Below are 26831 nucleotides of genomic sequence, written 5' to 3'. Positions count from 1 at the left end.
TCAAGTTTCAAATGGGCAGTGATCCTTGTGCCTGGATAGCTCAGTCGGTAGAGCATCAGACTTTTAATCTGAGGGTCCAGGGTTCAAGTCCCTGTTCAGGCGTATCTTTGCTTCTTTTACAAAAAATTAAGCAGGAAATATGAATTGCTCATTCTAATATGTGCTATTTCTGATGGCATCGCAACCTTGGGCAATATGACTCTAAGGTAGTGGAGTCCAGAGTTCTTGGATGCTTTGCCAACATTTCAAGCCTGACTGTGCTTCTAAATAGCATGAAATAACAATCTTTGTACAAAGTTTTAATATTGGGGAGACAGATTGGTCGAAAAAAAAGCAGACAGGCGCTGCTGAGATTCGAACTCAGGATCTCCTGTTTACTAGACAGGCGCTTTAACCAACTAAGCCACAGCACCTTTTTTGCATCTGGTCTCCTTTCCTTCCTCATGTAATCAATCAGAAGTGAAATCCACTTTTTTAAGGCTGGGCTTCTGTTGCAATATAACTTTTCAAAATGTTTTCCAATTGACTGAAACTCCATTGCACAAAACGAGCATGTCATTAATCGTCGATTTAGAGTGGACTGCATTGCCCAGTGTGTGCATTGAGGAGCACATGTTCGTCTTTACTGGGGAGCAAGTTTGCACTCATTAATGTGGCAAAACATTCAAATCCGTAAGTGGGTGAACATTAAAGTCCTAGATGCTGCAAATCTCTATATCTGGATACGGAATGACTGAAAAAAGTTATGTCTCCAGTGTCAAAATGTGTGTAATGCACTAGTAATTCATTTCCTCTATTGACCAGTGAGGTAGCCTTGTATGGAGGTGCTGTAGAGTGAAAATCAAGTTTCAAATGGGCAGTGATCCTTGTGCCTGGATAGCTCAGTCGGTAGAGCATCAGACTTTTAATCTGAGGGTCCAGGGTTCAAGTCCCTGTTCAGGCGTACCTTTGCTTCTTTTACAAAAAATTAAGCAGGAAATATAAATTGCTCATTCTAATATGTGCTATTTCTGATGGCATCGCAACCTTGGGCAATATGACTCTAAGGTAGTGGAGTCCAGAGTTCTTGGATGCTTTGCCAACATTTCAAGCCTCACTGTGCTTCTAAATAGCATGAAATAGCAATCTTTGTACAAAGTTTTAATATTGGGGAGACAGATTGGTCGAAAAAAAAGCAGACAGGCGCTGCTGAGATTCGAACTCAGGATCTCCTGTTTACTAGACAGGCGCTTTAACCAACTAAGCCACAGCACCCTTTTTGCATCTGGTCTCCTTTCCTTCCTCATGTAATCATTTAGAAGTGAAATCCACTTTTTTAAGGCTGGGCTTCTGTTGCAATATAACTTTTCAAAATGTTTTCCAATTGACTGAAACTCCATTGCACAAAACGAGCATGTCATTAATCGTCGATTTAGAGTGGACTGCATTGCCCAGTGTGTGCATTGAGGAGCACATGTTCGTCTTTACTGGGGAGCAAGTTTGCACTCATGAATGTGGCAAAACATTCAAATCCGTAAGTGGGTGAACATTAAAGTCCTAGATGCTGCAAATCTCTATATCTGGATACGGAATGACTGAAAAAAGTTATGTCTCCAGTGTCAAAATGTGTGTAATGCACTAGTAATTCATTTCCTTTATTGACCAGTGAGGTAGCCATGTATGGAGGTGCTGTAGAGTGAAAATCAAGTTTCAAATGGTAGTGATCCATCTGCCTGGATAGCTCAGTCGGTAGAGCATCAGACTTTTAATCTGAGGGTCCAGGGTTCAAGTCCCTGTTCAGGCGTACCTTTGCTTCTTTTACAAAAAATTAAGCAGGAAATATGAATTGCTCATTCTAATATGTGCTATTTCTGATGGCATCGCAACCTTGGGCAATATGACTCTAAGGTAGTGGAGTCCAGAGTTCTTGGATGCTTTGCCAACATTTCAAGCCTGACTGTGCTTCTAAATAGCATGAAACAGCAATCTTTGTACAAAGTTTTAATATTGGGGAGACAGATTGGTCGAAAAAAAAGCAGACAGGCGCTGCTGAGATTCGAACTCAGGATCTCCTGTTTACTAGACAGGCGCTTTAACCAACTAAGCCACAGCACCTTTTTTGCATCTGGTCTCCTTTCCTTCCTCATGTAATCATTTAGAAGTGAAATCCACTTTTTTAAGGCTGGGCTTCTGTTGCAATATAACTTTTCAAAATGTTTTCCAATTGACTGAAACTCCATTGCACAAAACGAGCATGTCATTAATCGTCGATTTAGAGTGGACTGCATTGCCCAGTGTGTGCATTGAGGAGCACATGTTCGTCTTTACTGGGGAGCAAGTTTGCACTCATGAATGTGGCAAAACATTCAAATCCGTAAGTGGGTGAACATTAAAGTCCTAGATGCTGCAAATCTCTATATCTGGATACGGAATGACTGAAAAAAGTTATGTCTCCAGTGTCAAAATGTGTGTAATGCACTAGTAATTCATTTCCTTTATTGACCAGTGAGGTAGCCATGTATGGAGGTGCTGTAGAGTGAAAATCAAGTTTCAAATAGGCAGTGATCCCTGTGCCTGGATAGCTCAGTCGGTAGAGCATCAGACTTTTAATCTGAGGGTCCAGGGTTCAAGTCCCTGTTCAGGCGTATCTTTGCTTCTTTTACAAAAAATTTAGCAGGAAATATGAATTGCTCATTCTAATATGTGCTATTTCTGATGGCATCGCAACCTTGGGCAATATGACTCTAAGGTAGTGGAGTCCAGAATTCTTGGATGCTTTGCCAACATTTCAAGCCTGACTGTGCTTCTAAATAGCATGAAATAACAATCTTTGTACAAAGTTTTAATATTGGGGAGACAGATTGGTCGAAAAAAAAGCAGAGAGGGGCTGTTGAGATTCGAACTCAGGATCTCCTGTTTACTAGACAGGCGCTTTAACCAACTAAGCCACAGCACCTCTTTTGCATCTGATCTCCTTTCCTTCCTCATGTAATCATTTAGAAGTGAAATCCACTTTTTTTAAGGCTGGGCTTCTGTTGCAATATAACTTTACAAAATGTTTTCCAATTGACTGAAACTCCATTGCACAAAACGAGCATGTCATTAATCGTTGATTTAGAGTGGACTGCATTGCCCAGTGTGTGTATTGAGGAGCACATGTTCGCCTTTACTGGGGAGCAATTTTGCACTCATGAATGTGGCAAAACATTCAAATCCGTAAGTGGGTGAACATTAAAGTCCTAGATGCTGCAAATCTCTATATCTGGATACGGAATGACTGAAAAAAGTTATGTCTCCAGTGTCAAAATGTGTGTAATGCACTAGTAATTCATTTCCTTTATTGACCAGCGAGGTAGCCATGTATGGAGGTGCTGTAGAGTGAAAATCAAGTTTCAAATGGGCAGTGATCCCTGTGCCTGGATAGCTCAGTCGGTAGAGCATCAGACTTTTAATCTGAGGGTCCAGGGTTCAAGTCCCTGTTCAGGCGTATCTTTGCTTCTTTTACAAAAAATTTAGCAGGAAATATGAATTGCTCATTCTAATATGTGCTATTTCTGATGGCATCGCAACCTTGGGCAATATGACTCTAAGGTAGTGGAGTCCAGAGTTCTTGGATGCTTTGCCAACATTTCAAGCCTGACTGTGCTTCTAAATAGCATGAAACAGCAATCTTTGTACAAAGTTTTAATATTGGGGAGACAGATTGGTCGAAAAAAAAGCAGACAGGCGCTGCTGAGATTCGAACTCAGGATCTCCTGTTTACTAGACAGGCGCTTTAACCAACTAAGCCACAGCACCTTTTTTGCATCTGGTCTCCTTTCCTTCCTCATGTAATCAATCAGAAGTGAAATCCACTTTTTTAAGGCTGGGCTTCTGTTGCAATATAACTTTTCAAAATGTTTTCCAATTGACTGAAACTCCATTGCACAAAACGAGCATGTCATTAATCGTCGATTTAGAGTGGACTGCATTGCCCAGTGTGTGCATTGAGGAGCACATGTTCGTCTTTACTGGGGAGCAAGTTTGCACTCATGAATGTGGCAAAACATTCAAATCCGTAAGTGGGTGAACATTAAAGTCCTAGATGCTGCAAATCTCTATATCTGGATACGGAATGACTGAAAAAAGTTATGTCTCCAGTGTCAAAATGTGTGTAATGCACTAGTAATTCATTTCCTTTATTGACCAGTGAGGTAGCCATGTATGGAGGTGCTGTAGAGTGAAAATCAAGTTTCAAATGGGCAGTGATCCCTGTGCCTGGATAGCTCAGTCGGTAGAGCATCAGACTTTTAATCTGAGGGTCCAGGGTTCAAGTCCCTGTTCAGGCGTACCTTTGCTTCTTTTACAAAAAATTAAGCAGGAAATATGAATTGCTCATTCTAATATGTGCTATTTCTGATGGCATCGCAACCTTGGGCAATATGACTCTAAGGTAGTGGAGTCCAGAGTTCTTGGATGCTTTGCCAACATATCAAGCCTGACTGTGCTTCTAAATAGCATGAAATAGCAATCTTTGTACAAAGTTTTAATATTGGGGAGACAGATTGGTCGAAAAAAAAGCAGACAGGCGCTGCTGAGATTCGAACTCAGGATCTCCTGTTTACTAGACAGGCGCTTTAACCAACTAAGCCACAGCACCCTTTTTGCATCTGGTCTCCTTTCCTTCCTCATGTAATCATTTAGAAGTGATAGCCTGGATAGCTCAGTCGGTAGAGCATCAGACTTTTAATCTGAGGGTCCAGGGTTCAAGTCCCTGTTCAGGTGTACCTTTGCTTCTTTTACAAAAAATGAAGCAGGAAATATGAATTGCTCATTCTAATATGTGCTGTTTCTGATGGCATCGCAACCTTGGGCAATATGACTCTAAGGTAGTGGAGTCCAGAGTTCTTGGATGCTTTGCCAACATTTCAAGCCTGACTGTGCTTCTAAATAGCATGAAATAGCAGTCTTTGTACAAAGTTTTAATATTGGGGAGACAGATTGGTCGAAAAAAAAGCAGACAGGCGCTGCTGAGATTCGAACTCAGGATCTCCTGTTTACTAGACAGGCGCTTTAACCAACTAAGCCACAGCACCTTTTTTGCATCTGGTCTCCTTTCCTTCCTCATGTAATCAATCAGAAGTGAAATCCACTTTTTTAAGGCTGGGCTTCTGTTGCAATATAACTTTTCAAAATGTTTTCCAATTGACTGAAACTCCATTGCACAAAACGAGCATGTCATTAATCGTCGATTTAGAGTGGACTGCATTGCCCAGTGTGTGCATTGAGGAGCACATGTTCGTCTTTACTGGGGAGCAAGTTTGCACTCATGAATGTGGCAAAACATTCAAATCCGTAAGTGGGTGAACATTAAAGTCCTAGATGCTGCAAATCTCTATATCTGGATACGGAATGACTGAAAAAAGTTATGTCTCCAGTGTCAAAATGTGTGTAATGCACTAGTAATTCATTTCCTTTATTGACCAGTGAGGTAGCCTTGTATGGAGGTGCTGTAGAGTGAAAATCAAGTTTGAAATGGGCAGTGATCCTTGTGCCTGGATAGCTCAGTCGGTAGAGCATCAGACTTTTAATCTGAGGGTCCAGGGTTCAAGTCCCTGTTGAGGCGTACCTTTACTTCTTTTACAAAAAATTAAGCAGGAAATATGAATTGCTCATTCTAATATGTGCTATTTCTGATGGCATCGCAACCTTGGGCAATATGACTCTAAGGTAGTGGAGTCCAGAGTTCTTGGATGCTTTGCCAACATTTCAAGCCTCACTGTGCTTCTAAATAGCATGAAATAGCAATCTTTGTACAAAGTTTTAATATTGGGGAGACAGATTGGTCGAAAAAAAAGCAGACAGGCGCTGCTGAGATTCGAACTCAGGATCTCCTGTTTACTAGACAGGCGCTTTAACCAACTAAGCCACAGCACCTTTTTTGCATCTGGTCTCCTTTCCTTCCTCATGTAATCATTTAGAAGTGAAATCCACTTTTTTAAGGCTGGGCTTCTGTTGCAATATAACTTTTCAAAATGTTTTCCAATTGACTGAAACTCCATTGCACAAAACGAGCATGTCATTAATCGTCGATTTAGAGTGGACTGCATTGCCCAGTGTGTGCATTGAGGAGCACATGTTCGTCTTTACTGGGGAGCAAGTTTGCACTCATGAATGTGGCAAAACATTCAAATCCGTAAGTGGGTGAACATTAAAGTCCTAGATGCTGCAAATCTCTATATCTGGATACGGAATGACTGAAAAAAGTTATGTCTCCAGTGTCAAAATGTGTGTAATGCACTAGTAATTCATTTCCTTTATTGACCAGTGAGGTAGCCATGTATGGAGGTGCTGTAGAGTGAAAATCAAGTTTCAAATAGGCAGTGATCCCTGTGCCTGGATAGCTCAGTCGGTAGAGCATCAGACTTTTAATCTGAGGGTCCAGGGTTCAAGTCCCTGTTCAGGCGTATCTTTGCTTCTTTTACAAAAAATTTAGCAGGAAATATGAATTGCTCATTCTAATATGTGCTATTTCTGATGGCATCGCAACCTTGGGCAATATGACTCTAAGGTAGTGGAGTCCAGAATTCTTGGATGCTTTGCCAACATTTCAAGCCTGACTGTGCTTCTAAATAGCATGAAATAACAATCTTTGTACAAAGTTTTAATATTGGGGAGACAGATTGGTCGAAAAAAAAGCAGAGAGGGGCTGTTGAGATTCGAACTCAGGATCTCCTGTTTACTAGACAGGCGCTTTAACCAACTAAGCCACAGCACCTCTTTTGCATCTGATCTCCTTTCCTTCCTCATGTAATCATTTAGAAGTGAAATCCACTTTTTTAAGGCTGGGCTTCTGTTGCAATATAACTTTTCAAAATGTTTTCCAATTGACTGAAACTCCATTGCACAAAACGAGCATGTCATTAATCGTCGATTTAGAGTGGACTGCATTGCCCAGTGTGTGCATTGAGGAGCACATGTTCGTCTTTACTGGGGAGCAAGTTTGCACTCATGAATGTGGCAAAACATTCAAATCCGTAAGTGGGTGAACATTAAAGTCCTAGATGCTGCAAATCTCTATATCTGGATACGGAATGACTGAAAAAAGTTATGTCTCCAGTGTCAAAATGTGTGTAATGCACTAGTAATTCATTTCCTTTATTGACCAGTGAGGTAGCCATGTATGGAGGTGCTGTAGAGTGAAAATCAAGTTTCAAATGGGCAGTGATCCCTGTGCCTGGATAGCTCAGTCGGTAGAGCATCAGACTTTTAATCTGAGGGTCCAGGGTTCAAGTCCCTGTTCAGGCGTACCTTTGCTTCTTTTACAAAAAATTAAGCAGAAAATATGAATTGCTCATTCTAATATGTGCTATTTCTGATGGCATCGCAACCTTGGGCAATATGACTCTAAGGTAGTGGAGTCCAGAGTTCTTGGATGCTTTGCCAACATATCAAGCCTGACTGTGCTTCTAAATAGCATGAAATAGCAATCTTTGTACAAAGTTTTAATATTGGGGAGACAGATTGGTCGAAAAAAAGCAGACAGGCGCTGCTGAGATTCGAACTCAGGATCTCCTGTTTACTAGACAGGCGCTTTAACCAACTAAGCCACAGCACCTTTTTTGCATCTGGTCTCCTTTCCTTCCTCATGTAATCATTTAGAAGTGAAATCCACTTTTTTAAGGCTGGGCTTCTGTTGCAATATAACTTTTCAAAATGTTTTCCAATTGACTGAAACTCCATTGCACAAAACGAGCATGTCATTAATCGTCGATTTAGAGTGGACTGCATTGCCCAGTGTGTGCATTGAGGAGCACATGTTCGTCTTTACTGGGGAGCAAGTTTGCACTCATGAATGTGGCAAAACATTCAAATCCGTAAGTGGGTGAACATTAAAGTCCTAGATGCTGCAAATCTCTATATCTGGATACGTAATGACTGAAAAAAGTTATGTCTCCAGTGTCAAAATGTGTGTAATGCACTAGTAATTCATTTCCTTTATTGACCAGTGAGGTAGCCATGTATGGAGGTGCTGTAGAGTGAAAATCAAGTTTCAAATGGGCAGTGATCCCTGTGCCCGGATAGCTCAGTCGGTAGAGCATCAGACTTTTAATCTGAGGGTCCAGGGTTCAAGTCCCTGTTCAGGCGTATCTTTGCTTCTTTTACAAAAAATTTAGCAGGAAATATGAATTGCTCATTCTAATATGTGCTATTTCTGATGGCATCGCAACCTTGGGCAATATGACTCTAAGGTAGTGGAGTCCAGAATTCTTGGATGCTTTGCCAACATTTCAAGCCTGACTGTGCTTCTAAATAGCATGAAATAACAATCTTTGTACAAAGTTTTAATATTGGGGAGACAGATTGGTCGAAAAAAAAGCAGACAGGGGCTGCTGAGATTCGAACTCAGGATCTCCAGTTTACTAGACAGGCGCTTTAACCAACTAAGCCACAAAACCTCTTTGGCATCTGATCTCCTGTCCTTCCTCATGTAATCATTTAGAAGTGAAATCCACTTTTTTTAAGGCTGGGCTTCTGTTGCAATATAACTTTACAAAATGTTTTCCAATTGACTGAAACTCCAATGCACAAAACGAGCATGTCATTAATCGTTGATTTAGAGTGGACTTCATTGCCCAGTGTGTGTATTGAGGAGCACATGTTCGCCTTTACTGGGGAGCAATTTTGCACTCATGAATGTGGCAAAACATTCAAATCCGTAAGTGGGTGAACATTAAAGTCCTAGATGCTCCAAATCTCTATATCTGGATACGGAATGACTGAAAAAAGTTATGTCTCCAGTGTCAAAATGTGTGTAATGCACTAGTAATTCATTTCCTTTATTGACCAGTGAGGTAGCCATGTATGGAGGTGCTGTAGAGTGAAAATCAAGTTTCAAATGGGCAGTGATCCTTGTGCCTGGATAGCTCAGTCGGTAGAACATCAGACTTTTAATCTGAGGGTCCAGGGTTCAAGTCCCTGTTCAGGTGTACCTTTGCTTCTTTTACAAAAAATTAAGCAGGAAATATGAATTGCTCATTCTAATATGTGCTATTTCTGATGGCATCGCAACCTTGGGCAATATGATTCTAAGGTAGTGGAGTCCAGAGTTCTTGGATGCTTTGCCAACATTTCAAGCCTGACTGTGCTTCTAAATAGCATGAAATAGCAATCTTTGTACAAAGTTTTAATATTGGGGAGACAGATTGGTCGAAAAAAAAGCAGACAGGCGCTGCTGAGATTCGAACTCAGGATCTCCTGTTTACTAGACAGGCGCTTTAACCAACTAAGCCACAGCACCTTTTTTGCATCTGGTCTCCTTTCCTTCCTCATGTAATCATTTAGAAGTGAAATCCACTTTTTTAAGGCTGGGCTTCTGTTGCAATATAACTTTTCAAAATGTTTTCCAATTGACTGAAACTCCATTGCACAAAACGAGCATGTCATTAATCGTCGATTTAGAGTGGACTGCATTGCCCAGTGTGTGCATTGAGGAGCACATGTTCGTCTTTACTGGGGAGCAAGTTTGCACTCATGAATGTGGCAAAACATTCAAATCCGTTAGTGGGTGAACATTAAAGTCCTAGATGCTGCAAATCTCTATATCTGGATACGGAATGACTGAAAAAAGTTATGTCTCCAGTGTCAAAATGTGTGTAATGCACTAGTAATTCATTTCCTTTATTGACCAGTGAGGTAGCCATGTATGGAGGTGCTGTAGAGTGAAAATCAAGTTTCAAATGGGCAGTGATCCTTGTGCCTGGATAGCTCAGTCGGTAGAGCATCAGACTTTTAATCTGAGGGTCCAGGGTTCAAGTCCCTGTTCAGGCGTACCTTTGCTTCTTTTACAAAAAATTAAGCAGGAAATATGAATTGCTCATTCTAATATGTGCTATTTCTGATGGCATCGCAACCTTGGGCAATATGACTCTAAGGTAGTGGAGTCCAGAATTCTTGGATGCTTTGCCAACATTTCAAGCATGACTGTGCTTCTAAATAGCATGAAATAACAATCTTTGTACAAAGTTTTAATATTGGGGAGACAGATTGGTCGAAAAAAAAGCAGACAGGCGCTGCTGAGATTCGAACTCAGGATCTCCTGTTTACTAGACAGGCGCTTTAACCAACTAAGCCACAGCACCTCTTTTGCATCTGATCTCCTTTCCTTCCTCATGTAATCATTTAGAAGTGAAATCCACTTTTTTAAGGCTGGGCTTCTGTTGCAATATAACTTTTCAAAATGTTTTCCAATTGACTGAAACTCCATTGCACAAAACGAGCATGTCATTAATCGTCGATTTAGAGTGGACTGCATTGCCCAGTGTGTGCATTGAGGAGCACATGTTCGTCTTTACTGGGGAGCAAGTTTGCACTCATGAATGTGGCAAAACATTCAAATCCGTTAGTGGGTGAACATTAAAGTCCTAGATGCTGCAAATCTCTATATCTGGATACGGAATGACTGAAAAAAGTTATGTCTCCAGTGTCAAAATGTGTGTAATGCACTAGTAATTCATTTCCTTTATTGACCAGTGAGGTAGCCATGTATGGAGGTGCTGTAGAGTGAAAATCAAGTTTCAAATGGGCAGTGATCCTTGTGCCTGGATAGCTCAGTCGGTAGAGCATCAGACTTTTAATCTGAGGGTCCAGGGTTCAAGTCCCTGTTCAGGCGTACCTTTGCTTCTTTTACAAAAAATTAAGCAGGAAATATGAATTGCTCATTCTAATATGTGCTATTTCTGATGGCATCGCAACCTTGGGCAATATGACTCTAAGGTAGTGGAGTCCAGAATTCTTGGATGCTTTGCCAACATTTCAAGCATGACTGTGCTTCTAAATAGCATGAAATAACAATCTTTGTACAAAGTTTTAATATTGGGGAGACAGATTGGTCGAAAAAAAAGCAGACAGGCGCTGCTGAGATTCGAACTCAGGATCTCCTGTTTACTAGACAGGCGCTTTAACCAACTAAGCCACAGCACCTCTTTTGCATCTGATCTCCTTTCCTTCCTCATGTAATCATTTAGAAGTGAAATCCACTTTTTTTAAGGCTGGGCTTCTGTTGCAATATAACTTTACAAAATGTTTTCCAATTGACTGAAACTCCATTGCACAAAACGAGCATGTCATTAATCGTTGATTTAGAGTGGACTGCATTGCCCAGTGTGTGTATTAAGGAGCACATGTTCGCCTTTACTGGGGAGCAATTTTGCACTCATGAATGTGGCAAAACATTCAAATCCGTAAGTGGGTGAACATTAAAGTCCTAGATGCTGCAAATCTCTATATCTGGATACGGAATGACTGAAAAAAGTTATGTCTCCAGTGTCAAAATGTGTGTAATGCACTAGTAATTCATTTCCTTTATTGACCAGTGAGGTAGCCATGTATGGAGGTGCTGTAGAGTGAAAATCAAGTTTCAAATGGGTAGTGATCCCTGTGCCTGGATAGCTCAGTCGGTAGAGCATCAGACTTTTAATCTGAGGGTCCAGGGTTCAAGTCCCTGTTCAGGCGTATCTTTGCTTCTTTTACAAAAAATTTAGCAGGAAATATGAATTGCTCATTCTAATATGTGCTATTTCTGATGGCATCGCAACCTTGGGCAATATGACTCTAAGGTAGTGGAGTCCAGAATTCTTGGATGCTTTGCCAACGTTTCAAGCCTGACTGTGCATCTAAATAGCATGAAATAACAATCTTTGTACAAAGTTTTAATATTGGGGAGACAGATTGGTCGAAAAAAAAGCAGACAGGCGCTGCTGAGATTCGAACTCAGGATCTCCTGTTTACTAGACAGGCGCTTTAACCAACTAAGCCACAGCACCTCTTTTGCATCTGATCTCCTGTCCTTCCTCATGTAATCATTTAGAAGTGAAATCCACTTTTTTTAAGGCTGGGCTTCTGTTGCAATATAACTTTACAAAATGTTTTCCAATTGACTGAAACTCCATTGCACAAAACGAGCATGTCATTAATCGTCGATTTAGAGTGGACTGCATTGCCCAGTGTGTGCATTGAGGAGCACATGTTCGTCTTTACTGGGGAGCAAGTTTGCACTCATGAATGTGGCAAAACATTCAAATCCGTAAGTGGGTGAACATTAAAGTCCTAGATGCTGCAAATCTCTATATCTGGATAAGGAATGACTGAAAAAAGTTATGTCTCCAGTGTCAAAATGTGTGTAATGCACTAGTAATTCATTTCCTTTATTGACCAGTGAGGTAGCCATGTATGGAGGTGCTGGGCAGTGATCCCTGTGCCTGGATAGCTCAGTCGGTAGAGCATCAGACTTTTAATCTGAGGGTCCAGGGTTCAAGTCCCTGTTCAGGCGTATCTTTGCTTCTTTTACAAAAAATTTAGCAGGAAATATGAATTGCTCATTCTAATATGTGCTATTTCTGATGGCATCGCAACCTTGGGCAATATGACTCTAAGGTAGTGGAGTCCAGAATTCTTGGATGCTTTGCCAACATTTCAAGCCTGACTGTGCTTCTAAATAGCATGAAATAACAATCTTTGTACAAAGTTTTAATATTGGGGAGACAGATTGGTCGAAAAAAAAGCAGACAGGCGCTGCTGAGATTCGAACTCAGGATCTCCAGTTTACTAGACAGGCGCTTTAACCAACTAAGCCACAGCACCTCTTTTGCATCTGATCTCCTGTCCTTCCTCATGTAATCATTTAGAAGTGAAATCCACTTTTTTAAGGCTGGGCTTCTGTTGCAATATAACTTTTCAAAATGTTTTCCAATTGACTGAAACTCCATTGCACAAAACGAGCATGTCATTAATCGTCGATTTAGAGTGGACTGCATTGCCCAGTGTGTGCATTGAGGAGCACATGTTCGTCTTTACTGGGGAGCAAGTTTGCACTCATGAATGTGGCAAAACATTCAAATCCGTTAGTGGGTGAACATTAAAGTCCTAGATGCTGCAAATCTCTATATCTGGATACGGAATGACTGAAAAAAGTTATGTCTCCAGTGTCAAAATGTGTGTAATGCACTAGTAATTCATTTCCTTTATTGACCAGTGAGGTAGCCATGTATGGAGGTGCTGTAGAGTGAAAATCAAGTTTCAAATGGGCAGTGATCCTTGTGCCTGGATAGCTCAGTCGGTAGAGCATCAGACTTTTAATCTGAGGGTCCAGGGTTCAAGTCCCTGTTCAGGCGTACCTTTGCTTCTTTTACAAAAAATTAAGCAGGAAATATGAATTGCTCATTCTAATATGTGCTATTTCTGATGGCATCGCAACCTTGGGCAATATGACTCTAAGGTAGTGGAGTCCAGAATTCTTGGATGCTTTGCCAACATTTCAAGCATGACTGTGCTTCTAAATAGCATGAAATAACAATCTTTGTACAAAGTTTTAATATTGGGGAGACAGATTGGTCGAAAAAAAAGCAGACAGGCGCTGCTGAGATTCGAACTCAGGATCTCCTGTTTACTAGACAGGCGCTTTAACCAACTAAGCCACAGCACCTCTTTTGCATCTGATCTCCTTTCCTTCCTCATGTAATCATTTAGAAGTGAAATCCACTTTTTTTAAGGCTGGGCTTCTGTTGCAATATAACTTTACAAAATGTTTTCCAATTGACTGAAACTCCATTGCACAAAACGAGCATGTCATTAATCGTTGATTTAGAGTGGACTGCATTGCCCAGTGTGTGTATTAAGGAGCACATGTTCGCCTTTACTGGGGAGCAATTTTGCACTCATGAATGTGGCAAAACATTCAAATCCGTAAGTGGGTGAACATTAAAGTCCTAGATGCTGCAAATCTCTATATCTGGATACGGAATGACTGAAAAAAGTTATGTCTCCAGTGTCAAAATGTGTGTAATGCACTAGTAATTCATTTCCTTTATTGACCAGTGAGGTAGCCATGTATGGAGGTGCTGTAGAGTGAAAATCAAGTTTCAAATGGGTAGTGATCCCTGTGCCTGGATAGCTCAGTCGGTAGAGCATCAGACTTTTAATCTGAGGGTCCAGGGTTCAAGTCCCTGTTCAGGCGTATCTTTGCTTCTTTTACAAAAAATTTAGCAGGAAATATGAATTGCTCATTCTAATATGTGCTATTTCTGATGGCATCGCAACCTTGGGCAATATGACTCTAAGGTAGTGGAGTCCAGAATTCTTGGATGCTTTGCCAACGTTTCAAGCCTGACTGTGCATCTAAATAGCATGAAATAACAATCTTTGTACAAAGTTTTAATATTGGGGAGACAGATTGGTCGAAAAAAAAGCAGACAGGCGCTGCTGAGATTCGAACTCAGGATCTCCTGTTTACTAGACAGGCGCTTTAACCAACTAAGCCACAGCACCTCTTTTGCATCTGATCTCCTGTCCTTCCTCATGTAATCATTTAGAAGTGAAATCCACTTTTTTTAAGGCTGGGCTTCTGTTGCAATATAACTTTACAAAATGTTTTCCAATTGACTGAAACTCCATTGCACAAAACGAGCATGTCATTAATCGTCGATTTAGAGTGGACTGCATTGCCCAGTGTGTGCATTGAGGAGCACATGTTCGTCTTTACTGGGGAGCAAGTTTGCACTCATGAATGTGGCAAAACATTCAAATCCGTAAGTGGGTGAACATTAAAGTCCTAGATGCTGCAAATCTCTATATCTGGATAAGGAATGACTGAAAAAAGTTATGTCTCCAGTGTCAAAATGTGTGTAATGCACTAGTAATTCATTTCCTTTATTGACCAGTGAGGTAGCCATGTATGGAGGTGCTGGGCAGTGATCCCTGTGCCTGGATAGCTCAGTCGGTAGAGCATCAGACTTTTAATCTGAGGGTCCAGGGTTCAAGTCCCTGTTCAGGCGTATCTTTGCTTCTTTTACAAAAAATTTAGCAGGAAATATGAATTGCTCATTCTAATATGTGCTATTTCTGATGGCATCGCAACCTTGGGCAATATGACTCTAAGGTAGTGGAGTCCAGAATTCTTGGATGCTTTGCCAACATTTCAAGCCTGACTGTGCTTCTAAATAGCATGAAATAACAATCTTTGTACAAAGTTTTAATATTGGGGAGACAGATTGGTCGAAAAAAAAGCAGACAGGCGCTGCTGAGATTCGAACTCAGGATCTCCAGTTTACTAGACAGGCGCTTTAACCAACTAAGCCACAGCACCTCTTTTGCATCTGATCTCCTGTCCTTCCTCATGTAATCATTTAGAAGTGAAATCCACTTTTTTTAAGGCTGGGCTTCTGTTGCAATATAACTTTACAAAATGTTTTCCAATTGACTGAAACTCCATTGCACAAAACGAGCATGTCATTAATCGTTGATTTAGAGTGGACTGCATTGCCCAGTGTGTGTATTGAGGAGCACATGTTCGCCTTTACTGGGGAGCAATTTTGCACTCATGAATGTGGCAAAACATTCAAATCCGTAAGTGGGTGAACATTAAAGTCCTAGATGCTGCAAATCTCTATATCTGGATACGGAATGACTGAAAAAAGTTATGTCTCCAGTGTCAAAATGTGTGTAATGCACTAGTAATTCATTTCCTTTATTGACCAGTGAGGTAGCCATGTATGGAGGTGCTGTAGAGTGAAAATCAAGTTTCAAATGGGCAGTGATCCTTGTGCCTGGATAGCTCAGTCGGTAGAGCATCAGACTTTTAATCTGAGGGTCCAGGGTTCAAGTCCCTGTTCAGGCGTACCTTTGCTTCTTTTACAAAAAATTAAGCAGGAAATATGAATTGCTCATTCTAATATGTGCTATTTCTGATGGCATCGCAACCTTGGGCAATATGACTCTAAGGTAGTGGAGTCCAGAGTTCTTGGATGCTTTGCCAACATATCAAGCCTGACTGTGCTTCTAAATAGCATGAAATAGCAATCTTTGTACAAAGTTTTAATATTGGGGAGACAGATTGGTCGAAAAAAAGCAGACAGGCGCTGCTGAGATTCGAACTCAGGATCTCCTGTTTACTAGACAGGCGCTTTAACCAACTAAGCCACAGCACCTTTTTTGCATCTGGTCTCCTTTCCTTCCTCATGTAATCATTTAGAAGTGAAATCCACTTTTTTAAGGCTGGACTTCTGTTGCAATATAACTTTTCAAAATGTTTTCCAATTGACTGAAACTCCATTGCACAAAACGAGCATGTCATTAATCGTCGATTTAGAGTGGACTGCATTGCCCAGTGTGTGCATTGAGGAGCACATGTTCGTCTTTACTGGGGAGCAAGTTTGCACTCATGAATGTGGCAAAACATTCAAATCCGTAAGTGGGTGAACATTAAAGTCCTAGATGCTGCAAATCTCTATATCTGGATACGTAATGACTGAAAAAAGTTATGTCTCCAGTGTCAAAATGTGTGTAATGCACTAGTAATTAATTTCCTTTATTGACCAGTGAGGTAGCCATGTATGGAGGTGCTGTAGAGTGAAAATCAAGTTTCAAATGGGCAGTGATCCCTGTGCCTGGATAGCTCAGTCGGTAGAGCATCAGACTTTTAATCTGAGGGTCCAGGGTTCAAGTCCCTGTTCAGGCGTATCTTTGCTTCTTTTACAAAAAATTTAGCAGGAAATATGAATTGCTCATTCTAATATGTGCTATTTCTGATGGCATCGCAACCTTGGGCAATATGACTCTAAGGTAGTGGAGTCCAGAATTCTTGGATGCTTTGCCAACATTTCAAGCCTGACTGTGCTTCTAAATAGCATGAAATAACAATCTTTGTACAAAGTTTTAATATTGGGGAGACAGATTGGTCGAAAAAAAAGCAGACAGGCGCTGCTGAGATTTGAACTCAGGATCTCCAGTTTACTAGACAGGCGCTTTAACCAACTAAGCCACAAAACCTCTTTGGCATCTGATCTCCTGTCCTTCCTCATGTAATCATTTAGAAGTGAAATCCACTTTTTTTAAGGCTGGGCTTCTGTTGCAATATAACTTTACAAAATGTTTTCCAATTGACTGAAACTCCAATGCACAAAACGAGCATGTCATTAATCGTTGATTTAGAGTGGACTTCATTGCCCAGTGTGTGTATTGAGGAGCACATGTTCGCCTTTACTGGGGAGCAATTTTGCACTCATGAATGTGGCAAAACATTCAAATCCGTAAGTGGGTGAACATTAAAGTCCTAGATGCTGCAAATCTCTATATCTGGATACGGAATGACTGAAAAAAGTTATGTCTCCAGTGTCAAAATGTGTGTAATGCACTAGTAATTCATTTCCTTTATTGACCAGTGAGGTAGCCATGTATGGAGGTGCTGTAGAGTGAAAATCAAGTTTCAAATAGGCAGTGATCCCTGTGCCTGGATAGCTCAGTCGGTAGAGCATCAGACTTTTAATCTGAGGGTCCAGGGTTCAAGTCCCTGTTCAGGCGTATCTTTGCTTCTTTTACAAAAAATTTAGCAGGAAATATGAATTGCTCATTCTAATATGTGCTATTTCTGATGGCATCGCAACCTTGGGCAATATGACTCTAAGGTAGTGGAGTCCAGAATTCTTGGATGCTTTGCCAACATTTCAAGCCAGACTGTGCTTCTAAATAGCATGAAATAACAATCTTTGTACAAAGTTTTAATATTGGGGAGACAGATTGGTCGAAAAAAAAGCAGAGAGGGGCTGTTGAGATTCGAACTCAGGATCTCCTGTTTACTAGACAGGCGCTTTAACCAACTAAGCCACAGCACCTCTTTTGCATCTGATCTCCTTTCCTTCCTCATGTAATCATTTAGAAGTGAAATCCACTTTTTTAAGGCTGGGCTTCTGTTGCAATATAACTTTTCAAAATGTTTTCCAATTGACTGAAACTCCATTGCACAAAACGAGCATGTCATTAATCGTCGATTTAGAGTGGACTGCATTGCCCAGTGTGTGCATTGAGGAGCACATGTTCGTCTTTACTGGGGAGCAAGTTTGCACTCATGAATGTGGCAAAACATTCAAATCCGTAAGTGGGTGAACATTAAAGTCCTAGATGCTGCAAATCTCTATATCTGGATACGGAATGACTGAAAAAAGTTATGTCTCCAGTGTCAAAATGTGTGTAATGCACTAGTAATTCATTTCCTTTATTGACCAGTGAGGTAGCCATGTATGGAGGTGCTGTAGAGTGAAAATCAAGTTTCAAATGGGCAGTGATCCCTGTGCCTGGATAGCTCAGTCGGTAGAGCATCAGACTTTTAATCTGAGGGTCCAGGGTTCAAGTCCCTGTTCAGGCGTACCTTTGCTTCTTTTACAAAAAATTAAGCAGGAAATATGAATTGCTCATTCTAATATGTGCTATTTCTGATGGCATCGCAACCTTGGGCAATATGACTCTAAGGTAGTGGAGTCCAGAGTTCTTGGATGCTTTGCCAACATATCAAGCCTGACTGTGCTTCTAAATAGCATGAAATAGCAATCTTTGTACAAAGTTTTAATATTGGGGAGACAGATTGGTCGAAAAAAAGCAGACAGGCGCTGCTGAGATTCGAACTCAGGATCTCCTGTTTACTAGACAGGCGCTTTAACCAACTAAGCCACAGCACCTTTTTTGCATCTGGTCTCCTTTCCTTCCTCATGTAATCATTTAGAAGTGAAATCCACTTTTTTAAGGCTGGGCTTCTGTTGCAATATAACTTTTCAAAATGTTTTCCAATTGACTGAAACTCCATTGCACAAAACGAGCATGTCATTAATCGTCGATTTAGAGTGGACTGCATTGCCCAGTGTGTGCATTGAGGAGCACATGTTCGTCTTTACTGGGGAGCAAGTTTGCACTCATTAATGTGGCAAAACATTCAAATCCGTAAGTGGGTGAACATTAAAGTCCTAGATGCTGCAAATCTCTATATCTGGATACGGAATGACTTAAAAAAGTTATGTCTCCAGTGTCAAAATGTGTGTAATGCACTAGTAATTCATTTCCTTTATTGACCAGTGAGGTAGCCATGTATGGAGGTGCTGTAGAGTGAAAATCAAGTTTCAAATGGCAGTGATCCATCTCCCTGGATAGCTCAGTCGGTAGGGCATCAGACTTTTAATCTGAGGGTCCAGGGTTCAAGTCCCTGTTCAGGCGTACCTTTGCTTCTTTTACAAAAAATTAAGCAGGAAATATGAATTGCTCATTCTAATATGTGCTATTTCTGATGGCATCGCAACCTTGGGCAATATGACTCTAAGGTAGTGGAGTCCAGAGTTCTTGGATGCTTTGCCAACATTTCAAGCCTGACTGTGCTTCTAAATAGCATGAAACAGCAATCTTTGTACAAAGTTTTAATATTGGGGAGACAGATTGGTCGAAAAAAAAGCAGACAGGCGCTGCTGAGATTCGAACTCAGGATCTCCTGTTTACTAGACAGGCGCTTTAACCAACTAAGCCACAGCACCTTTTTTGCATCTGGTCTCCTTTCCTTCCTCATGTAATCATTTAGAAGTGAAATCCACTTTTTTAAGGCTGGGCTTCTGTTGCAATATAACTTTTCAAAATGTTTTCCAATTGACTGAAACTCCATTGCACAAAACGAGCATGTCATTAATCGTCGATTTAGAGTGGACTGCATTGCCCAGTGTGTGCATTGAGGAGCACATGTTCGTCTTTACTGGGGAGCAAGTTTGCACTCATGAATGTGGCAAAACATTCAAATCCGTAAGTGGGTGAACATTAAAGTCCTAGATGCTGCAAATCTCTATATCTGGATACGGAATGACTGAAAAAAGTTATGTCTCCAGTGTCAAAATGTGTGTAATGCACTAGTAATTCATTTCCTTTATTGACCAGTGAGGTAGCCATGTATGGAGGTGCTGTAGAGTGAAAATCAAGTTTCAAATGGGCAGTGATCCCTGTGCCTGGATAGCTCAGTCGGTAGAGCATCAGACTTTTAATCTGAGGGTCCAGGGTTCAAGTCCCTGTTCAGGCGTACCTTTGCTTCTTTTACAAAAAATTAAGCAGGAAATATGAATTGCTCATTCTAATATGTGCTGTTTCTGATGGCATCGCAACCTTGGGCAATATGACTCTAAGGTAGTGGAGTCCAGAGTTCTTGGATGCTTTGCCAACATTTCAAGCCTGACTGTGCTTCTAAATAGCATGAAATAGCAGTCTTTGTACAAAGTTTTAATATTGGGGAGACAGATTGGTCGAAAAAAAAGCAGACAGGCGCTGCTGAGATTCGAACTCAGGATCTCCTGTTTACTAGACAGGTGCTTTAACCAACTAAGCCACAGCACCTTTTTTGCATCTGGTCTCCTTTCCTTCCTCATGTAATCAATCAGAAGTGAAATCCACTTTTTTAAGGCTGGGCTTCTGTTGCAATATAACTTTTCAAAATGTTTTCCAATTGACTGAAACTCCATTGCACAAAACGAGCATGTCATTAATCGTCGATTTAGAGTGGACTTCATTGCCCAGTGTGTGTATTGAGGAGCACATGTTCGCCTTTACTGGGGAGCAATTTTGCACTCATGAATGTGGCAAAACATTCAAATCCGTAAGTGGGTGAACATTAAAGTCCTAGATGCTGCAAATCTCTATATCTGGATACGGAATGACTGAAAAAAGTTATGTCTCCAGTGTCAAAATGTGTGTAATGCACTAGTAATTCATTTCCTTTATTGACCAGTGAGGTAGCCATGTATGGAGGTGCTGTAGAGTGAAAATCAAGTTTCAAATGGGCAGTGATCCTTGTGCCTGGATAGCTCAGTCGGTAGAACATCAGACTTTTAATCTGAGGGTCCAGGGTTCAAGTCCCTGTTCAGGCGTATCTTTGCTTCTTTTACAAAAAATTAAGCAGGAAATATGAATTGCTCATTCTAATATGTGCTATTTCTGATGGCATCGCAACCTTGGGCAATATGATTCTAAGGTAGTGGAGTCCAGAATTCTTGGATGCTTTGCCAACATTTCAAGCCTGACTGTGCTTCTAAATAGCATGAAATAGCAATCTTTGTACAAAGTTTTAATATTGGGGAGACAGATTGGTCGAAAAAAAAGCAGACAGGCGCTGCTGAGATTCGAACTCAGGATCTCCTGTTTACTAGACAGGCGCTTTAACCAACTAAGCCACAGCACCTTTTTTGCATCTGGTCTCCTTTCCTTCCTCATGTAATCATTTAGAAGTGAAATCCACTTTTTTAAGGCTGGGCTTCTGTTGCAATATAACTTTTCAAAATGTTTTCCAATTGACTGAAACTCCATTGCACAAAACGAGCATGTCATTAATCGTCGATTTAGAGTGGACTGCATTGCCCAGTGTGTGCATTGAGGAGCACATGTTCGTCTTTACTGGGGAGCAAGTTTGCACTCATGAATGTGGCAAAACATTCAAATCCGTAAGTGGGTGAACATTAAAGTCCTAGATGCTGCAAATCTCTATATCTGGATAAGGAATGACTGAAAAAAGTTATGTCTCCAGTGTCAAAATGTGTGTAATGCACTAGTAATTCATTTCCTTTATTGACCAGTGAGGTAGCCATGTATGGAGGTGCTGTAGAGTGAAAATCAAGTTTCAAATGGGCAGTGATCCCTGTGCCTGGATAGCTCAGTCGGTAGAGCATCAGACTTTTAATCTGAGGGTCCAGGGTTCAAGTCCCTGTTCAGGCGTATCTTTGCTTCTTTTACAAAAAATTTAGCAGGAAATATGAATTGCTCATTCTAATATGTGCTATTTCTGATGGCATCGCAACCTTGGGCAATATGACTCTAAGGTAGTGGAGTCCAGAATTCTTGGATGCTTTGCCAACATTTCAAGCCTGACTGTGCTTCTAAATAGCATGAAATAACAATCTTTGTACAAAGTTTTAATATTGGGGAGACAGATTGGTCGAAAAAAAAGCAGACAGGCGCTGCTGAGATTCGAACTCAGGATCTCCAGTTTACTAGACAGGCGCTTTAACCAACTAAGCCACAGCACCTCTTTTGCATCTGATCTCCTGTCCTTCCTCATGTAATCATTTAGAAGTGAAATCCACTTTTTTTAAGGCTGGGCTTCTGTTGCAATATAACTTTACAAAATGTTTTCCAATTGACTGAAACTCCATTGCACAAAACGAGCATGTCATTAATCGTTGATTTAGAGTGGACTGCATTGCCCAGTGTGTGTATTGAGGAGCACATGTTCGCCTTTACTGGGGAGCAATTTTGCACTCATGAATGTGGCAAAACATTCAAATCCGTAAGTGGGTGAACATTAAAGTCCTAGATGCTGCAAATCTCTATATCTGGATACGGAATGACTGAAAAAAGTTATGTCTCCAGTGTCAAAATGTGTGTAATGCACTAGTAATTCATTTCCTTTATTGACCAGTGAGGTAGCCATGTATGGAGGTGCTGTAGAGTGAAAATCAAGTTTCAAATGGGCAGTGATCCTTGTGCCTGGATAGCTCAGTCGGTAGAGCATCAGACTTTTAATCTGAGGGTCCAGGGTTCAAGTCCCTGTTCAGGCGTACCTTTGCTTCTTTTACAAAAAATTAAGCAGGAAATATGAATTGCTCATTCTAATATGTGCTATTTCTGATGGCATCGCAACCTTGGGCAATATGATTCTAAGGTAGTGGAGTCCAGAGTTCTTGGATGCTTTGCCAACATTTCAAGCCTGACTGTGCTTCTAAATAGCATGAAATAGCAATCTTTGTACAAAGTTTTAATATTGGGGAGACAGATTGGTCGAAAAAAAAGCAGACAGGCGCTGCTGAGATTCGAACTCAGGATCTCCTGTTTACTAGACAGGCGCTTTAACCAACTAAGCCACAGCACCTTTTTTGCATCTGGTCTCCTTTCCTTCCTCATGTAATCATTTAGAAGTGAAATCCACTTTTTTAAGGCTGGGCTTCTGTTGCAATATAACTTTTCAAAATGTTTTCCAATTGACTGAAACTCCATTGCACAAAACGAGCATGTCATTAATCGTCGATTTAGAGTGGACTGCATTGCCCAGTGTGTGCATTGAGGAGCACATGTTCGTCTTTACTGGGGAGTAAGTTTGCACTCATGAATGTGGCAAAACATTCAAATCCGTAAGTGGGTGAACATTAAAGTCCTAGATGCTGCAAATCTCTATATCTGGATACGGAATGTCTGAAAAAAGTTATGTCTCCAGTGTCAAAATGTGTGTAATGCACTAGTAATTCATTTCCTTTATTGACCAGTGAGGTAGCCATGTATGGAGGTGCTGTAGAGTGAAAATCAAGTTTCAAATGGCAGTGATCCATCTGCCTGGATAGCTCAGTCGGTAGAGCATCAGACTTTTAATCTGAGGGTCCAGGGTTCAAGTCCCTGTTCAGGCGTACCTTTGCTTCTTTTACAAAAAATTAAGCAGGAAATATGAATTGCTCATTCTAATATGTGCTATTTCTGATGGCATCGCAACCTTGGGCAATATGACTCTAAGGTAGTGGAGTCCAGAGTTCTTGGATGCTTTGCCAACATATCAAGCCTGACTGTGCTTCTAAATAGCATGAAATAGCAATCTTTGTACAAAGTTTTAATATTGGGGAGACAGATTGGTCGAAAAAAAGCAGACAGGCGCTGCTGAGATTCGAACTCAGGATCTCCTGTTTACTAGACAGGCGCTTTAACCAACTAAGCCACAGCACCTTTTTTGCATCTGGTCTCCTTTCCTTCCTCATGTAATCATTTAGAAGTGAAATCCACTTTTTTAAGGCTGGACTTCTGTTGCAATATAACTTTTCAAAATGTTTTCCAATTGACTGAAACTCCATTGCACAAAACGAGCATGTCATTAATCGTCGATTTAGAGTGGACTGCATTGCCCAGTGTGTGCATTGAGGAGCACATGTTCGTCTTTACTGGGGAGCAAGTTTGCACTCATGAATGTGGCAAAACATTCAAATCCGTAAGTGGGTGAACATTAAAGTCCTAGATGCTGCAAATCTCTATATCTGGATACGTAATGACTGAAAAAAGTTATGTCTCCAGTGTCAAAATGTGTGTAATGCACTAGTAATTAATTTCCTTTATTGACCAGTGAGGTAGCCATGTATGGAGGTGCTGTAGAGTGAAAATCAAGTTTCAAATGGGCAGTGATCCCTGTGCCTGGATAGCTCAGTCGGTAGAGCATCAGACTTTTAATCTGAGGGTCCAGGGTTCAAGTCCCTGTTCAGGCGTATCTTTGCTTCTTTTACAAAAAATTTAGCAGGAAATATGAATTGCTCATTCTAATATGTGCTATTTCTGATGGCATCGCAACCTTGGGCAATATGACTCTAAGGTAGTTGAGTCCAGAATTCTTGGATGCTTTGCCAACATTTCAAGCCTGACTGTGCTTCTAAATAGCATGAAATAACAATCTTTGTACAAAGTTTTAATATTGGGGAGACAGATTGGTCGAAAAAAAAAGCAGACAGGCGCTGCTGAGATTTGAACTCAGGATCTCCAGTTTACTAGACAGGCGCTTTAACCAACTAAGCCACAAAACCTCTTTGGCATCTGATCTCCTGTCCTTCCTCATGTAATCATTTAGAAGTGAAATCCACTTTTTTTAAGGCTGGGCTTCTGTTGCAATATAACTTTACAAAATGTTTTCCAATTGACTGAAACTCCAATGCACAAAACGAGCATGTCATTAATCGTTGATTTAGAGTGGACTTCATTGCCCAGTGTGTGTATTGAGGAGCACATGTTCGCCTTTACTGGGGAGCAATTTTGCACTCATGAATGTGGCAAAACATTCAAATCCGTAAGTGGGTGAACATTAAAGTCCTAGATGCTGCAAATCTCTATATCTGGATACGGAATGACTGAAAAAAGTTATGTCTCCAGTGTCAAAATGTGTGTAATGCACTAGTAATTCATTTCCTTTATTGACCAGTGAGGTAGCCATGTATGGAGGTGCTGTAGAGTGAAAATCAAGTTTCAAATGGGCAGTGATCCTTGTGCCTGGATAGCTCAGTCGGTAGAGCATCAGACTTTTAATCTGAGGGTCCAGGGTTCAAATCCCTGTTCAGGCGTACCTTTGCTTCTTTTACAAAAAATTAAGCAGGAAATATGAATTGCTCATTCTAATATGTGCTATTTCGGATGGCATCGCAACCTTGGGCAATATGACTCTAAGGTAGTGGAGTCCAGAGTTCTTGGATGCTTTGCCAACATATCAAGCCTGACTGTGCTTCTAAATAGCATGAAATAGCAATCTTTGTACAAAGTTTTAATATTGGGGAGACAGATTGGTCGAAAAAAAGCAGACAGGCGCTGCTGAGATTCGAACTCAGGATCTCCTGTTTACTAGACAGGCGCTTTAACCAACTAAGCCACAGCACCTTTTTTGCATCTGGTCTCCTTTCCTTCCTCATGTAATCATTTAGAAGTGAAATCCACTTTTTTAAGGCTGGGCTTCTGTTGCAATATAACTTTTCAAAATGTTTTCCAATTGACTGAAACTCCATTGCACAAAACGAGCATGTCATTAATCGTCGATTTAGAGTGGACTGCATTGCCCAGTGTGTGCATTGAGGAGCACATGTTCGTCTTTACTGGGGAGCAAGTTTGCACTCATTAATGTGGCAAAACATTCAAATCCGTAAGTGGGTGAACATTAAAGTCCTAGATGCTGCAAATCTCTATATCTGGATACGGAATGACTGAAAAAAGTTATGTCTCCAGTGTCAAAATGTGTGTAATGCACTAGTAATTCATTTCCTTTATTGACCAGTGAGGTAGCCATGTATGGAGGTGCTGTAGAGTGAAAATCAAGTTTCAAATGGGCAGTGATCCCTGTGCCTGGATAGCTCAGTCGGTAGAGCATCAGACTTTTAATCTGAGGGTCCAGGGTTCAAGTCCCTGTTCAGGCGTATCTTTGCTTCTTTTACAAAAAATTTAGCAGGAAATATGAATTGCTCATTCTAATATGTGCTATTTCTGATGGCATCGCAACCTTGGGCAATATGACTCTAAGGTAGTGGAGTCCAGAATTCTTGGATGCTTTGCCAACGTTTCAAGCCTGACTGTGCATCTAAATAGCATGAAATAACAATCTTTGTACAAAGTTTTAATATTGGGGAGACAGATTGGTCGAAAAAAAAGCAGACAGGCGCTGCTGAGATTCGAACTCAGGATCTCCTGTTTACTAGACAGGCGCTTTAACCAACTAAGCCACAGCACCTCTTTTGCATCTGATCTCCTTTCCTTCCTCATGTAATCATTTAGAAGTGAAATCCACTTTTTTAAGGCTGGGCTTCTGTTGCAATATAACTTTTCAAAATGTTTTCCAATTGACTGAAACTCCATTGCACAAAACGAGCATGTCATTAATCGTCGATTTAGAGTGGACTGCATTGCCCAGTGTGTGCATTGAGGAGCACATGTTCGTCTTTACTGGGGAGCAAGTTTGCACTCATGAATGTGGCAAAACATTCAAATCCGTAAGTGGGTGAACATTAAAGTCCTAGATGCTGCAAATCTCTATATCTGGATACGGAATGACTGAAAAAAGTTATGTCTCCAGTGTCAAAATGTGTGTAATGCACTAGTAATTCATTTCCTTTATTGACCAGTGAGGTAGCCATGTATGGAGGTGCTGTAGAGTGAAAATCAAGTTTCAAATGGGCAGTGATCCCTGTGCCTGGATAGCTCAGTCGGTAGAGCATCAGACTTTTAATCTGAGGGTCCAGGGTTCAAGTCCCTGTTCAGGCGTACCTTTGCTTCTTTTACAAAAAATTAAGCAGGAAATATGAATTGCTCATTCTAATATGTGCTATTTCTGATGGCATCGCAACCTTGGGCAATATGACTCTAAGGTAGTGGAGTCCAGAGTTCTTGGATGCTTTGCCAACATATCAAGCCTGACTGTGCTTCTAAATAGCATGAAATAGCAATCTTTGTACAAAGTTTTAATATTGGGGAGACAGATTGGTCGAAAAAAAGCAGACAGGCGCTGCTGAGATTCGAACTCAGGATCTCCT

At 40.8% G+C, this 26831-nt stretch overlaps 27 non-coding genes across 27 annotated transcripts; all 27 read left to right on the top strand.

Moving 5' to 3' along the window:
* Positions 1-29: 29 nt before the first annotated feature.
* Positions 30-102, top strand: TRNAK-UUU (transfer RNA lysine (anticodon UUU)). The gene has a single exon. It is a non-coding gene; the product is annotated as a tRNA-Lys (tRNA).
* A 768-nt stretch (positions 103-870) lies between these two features.
* Positions 871-943, top strand: TRNAK-UUU (transfer RNA lysine (anticodon UUU)). Its single transcript has one exon. It is a non-coding gene; the product is annotated as a tRNA-Lys (tRNA).
* Positions 944-1710: 767 nt separating this feature from the next.
* TRNAK-UUU (transfer RNA lysine (anticodon UUU)) lies at positions 1711-1783 on the top strand. Its single transcript has one exon. It is a non-coding gene; the product is annotated as a tRNA-Lys (tRNA).
* A 768-nt stretch (positions 1784-2551) lies between these two features.
* TRNAK-UUU (transfer RNA lysine (anticodon UUU)) lies at positions 2552-2624 on the top strand. The gene has a single exon. It is a non-coding gene; the product is annotated as a tRNA-Lys (tRNA).
* Positions 2625-3393: 769 nt separating this feature from the next.
* TRNAK-UUU (transfer RNA lysine (anticodon UUU)) lies at positions 3394-3466 on the top strand. The gene has a single exon. It is a non-coding gene; the product is annotated as a tRNA-Lys (tRNA).
* Positions 3467-4234: 768 nt separating this feature from the next.
* TRNAK-UUU (transfer RNA lysine (anticodon UUU)) lies at positions 4235-4307 on the top strand. Its single transcript has one exon. It is a non-coding gene; the product is annotated as a tRNA-Lys (tRNA).
* A 2045-nt stretch (positions 4308-6352) lies between these two features.
* TRNAK-UUU (transfer RNA lysine (anticodon UUU)) lies at positions 6353-6425 on the top strand. Its single transcript has one exon. It is a non-coding gene; the product is annotated as a tRNA-Lys (tRNA).
* A 768-nt stretch (positions 6426-7193) lies between these two features.
* Positions 7194-7266, top strand: TRNAK-UUU (transfer RNA lysine (anticodon UUU)). Its single transcript has one exon. It is a non-coding gene; the product is annotated as a tRNA-Lys (tRNA).
* Positions 7267-9716: 2450 nt separating this feature from the next.
* Positions 9717-9789, top strand: TRNAK-UUU (transfer RNA lysine (anticodon UUU)). The gene has a single exon. It is a non-coding gene; the product is annotated as a tRNA-Lys (tRNA).
* A 768-nt stretch (positions 9790-10557) lies between these two features.
* TRNAK-UUU (transfer RNA lysine (anticodon UUU)) lies at positions 10558-10630 on the top strand. The gene has a single exon. It is a non-coding gene; the product is annotated as a tRNA-Lys (tRNA).
* A 769-nt stretch (positions 10631-11399) lies between these two features.
* Positions 11400-11472, top strand: TRNAK-UUU (transfer RNA lysine (anticodon UUU)). Its single transcript has one exon. It is a non-coding gene; the product is annotated as a tRNA-Lys (tRNA).
* A 744-nt stretch (positions 11473-12216) lies between these two features.
* On the top strand, positions 12217-12289 carry TRNAK-UUU (transfer RNA lysine (anticodon UUU)). Its single transcript has one exon. It is a non-coding gene; the product is annotated as a tRNA-Lys (tRNA).
* A 768-nt stretch (positions 12290-13057) lies between these two features.
* TRNAK-UUU (transfer RNA lysine (anticodon UUU)) lies at positions 13058-13130 on the top strand. Its single transcript has one exon. It is a non-coding gene; the product is annotated as a tRNA-Lys (tRNA).
* A 769-nt stretch (positions 13131-13899) lies between these two features.
* On the top strand, positions 13900-13972 carry TRNAK-UUU (transfer RNA lysine (anticodon UUU)). Its single transcript has one exon. It is a non-coding gene; the product is annotated as a tRNA-Lys (tRNA).
* A 744-nt stretch (positions 13973-14716) lies between these two features.
* On the top strand, positions 14717-14789 carry TRNAK-UUU (transfer RNA lysine (anticodon UUU)). Its single transcript has one exon. It is a non-coding gene; the product is annotated as a tRNA-Lys (tRNA).
* Positions 14790-15558: 769 nt separating this feature from the next.
* Positions 15559-15631, top strand: TRNAK-UUU (transfer RNA lysine (anticodon UUU)). Its single transcript has one exon. It is a non-coding gene; the product is annotated as a tRNA-Lys (tRNA).
* A 767-nt stretch (positions 15632-16398) lies between these two features.
* On the top strand, positions 16399-16471 carry TRNAK-UUU (transfer RNA lysine (anticodon UUU)). Its single transcript has one exon. It is a non-coding gene; the product is annotated as a tRNA-Lys (tRNA).
* A 769-nt stretch (positions 16472-17240) lies between these two features.
* Positions 17241-17313, top strand: TRNAK-UUU (transfer RNA lysine (anticodon UUU)). The gene has a single exon. It is a non-coding gene; the product is annotated as a tRNA-Lys (tRNA).
* Positions 17314-18081: 768 nt separating this feature from the next.
* Positions 18082-18154, top strand: TRNAK-UUU (transfer RNA lysine (anticodon UUU)). The gene has a single exon. It is a non-coding gene; the product is annotated as a tRNA-Lys (tRNA).
* Positions 18155-19761: 1607 nt separating this feature from the next.
* On the top strand, positions 19762-19834 carry TRNAK-UUU (transfer RNA lysine (anticodon UUU)). The gene has a single exon. It is a non-coding gene; the product is annotated as a tRNA-Lys (tRNA).
* Positions 19835-21443: 1609 nt separating this feature from the next.
* On the top strand, positions 21444-21516 carry TRNAK-UUU (transfer RNA lysine (anticodon UUU)). Its single transcript has one exon. It is a non-coding gene; the product is annotated as a tRNA-Lys (tRNA).
* Positions 21517-22285: 769 nt separating this feature from the next.
* TRNAK-UUU (transfer RNA lysine (anticodon UUU)) lies at positions 22286-22358 on the top strand. Its single transcript has one exon. It is a non-coding gene; the product is annotated as a tRNA-Lys (tRNA).
* A 767-nt stretch (positions 22359-23125) lies between these two features.
* On the top strand, positions 23126-23198 carry TRNAK-UUU (transfer RNA lysine (anticodon UUU)). Its single transcript has one exon. It is a non-coding gene; the product is annotated as a tRNA-Lys (tRNA).
* A 767-nt stretch (positions 23199-23965) lies between these two features.
* On the top strand, positions 23966-24038 carry TRNAK-UUU (transfer RNA lysine (anticodon UUU)). The gene has a single exon. It is a non-coding gene; the product is annotated as a tRNA-Lys (tRNA).
* A 770-nt stretch (positions 24039-24808) lies between these two features.
* On the top strand, positions 24809-24881 carry TRNAK-UUU (transfer RNA lysine (anticodon UUU)). Its single transcript has one exon. It is a non-coding gene; the product is annotated as a tRNA-Lys (tRNA).
* A 767-nt stretch (positions 24882-25648) lies between these two features.
* TRNAK-UUU (transfer RNA lysine (anticodon UUU)) lies at positions 25649-25721 on the top strand. The gene has a single exon. It is a non-coding gene; the product is annotated as a tRNA-Lys (tRNA).
* Positions 25722-26489: 768 nt separating this feature from the next.
* TRNAK-UUU (transfer RNA lysine (anticodon UUU)) lies at positions 26490-26562 on the top strand. The gene has a single exon. It is a non-coding gene; the product is annotated as a tRNA-Lys (tRNA).
* Positions 26563-26831: the final 269 nt, after the last annotated feature.

The sequence above is a fragment of the Ambystoma mexicanum genome, unplaced genomic scaffold, assembly GCF_040938575.1.
Source record: "Ambystoma mexicanum isolate Mex_15411 unplaced genomic scaffold, UKY_AmexF1_1 Mex_scaf1, whole genome shotgun sequence".
Lineage (NCBI taxonomy): Eukaryota > Metazoa > Chordata > Amphibia > Caudata > Ambystomatidae > Ambystoma > Ambystoma mexicanum.
The sequence above is the reverse complement of the archived record's forward strand: the minus strand, read 5'-3'. Positions and strand labels throughout refer to the sequence as shown.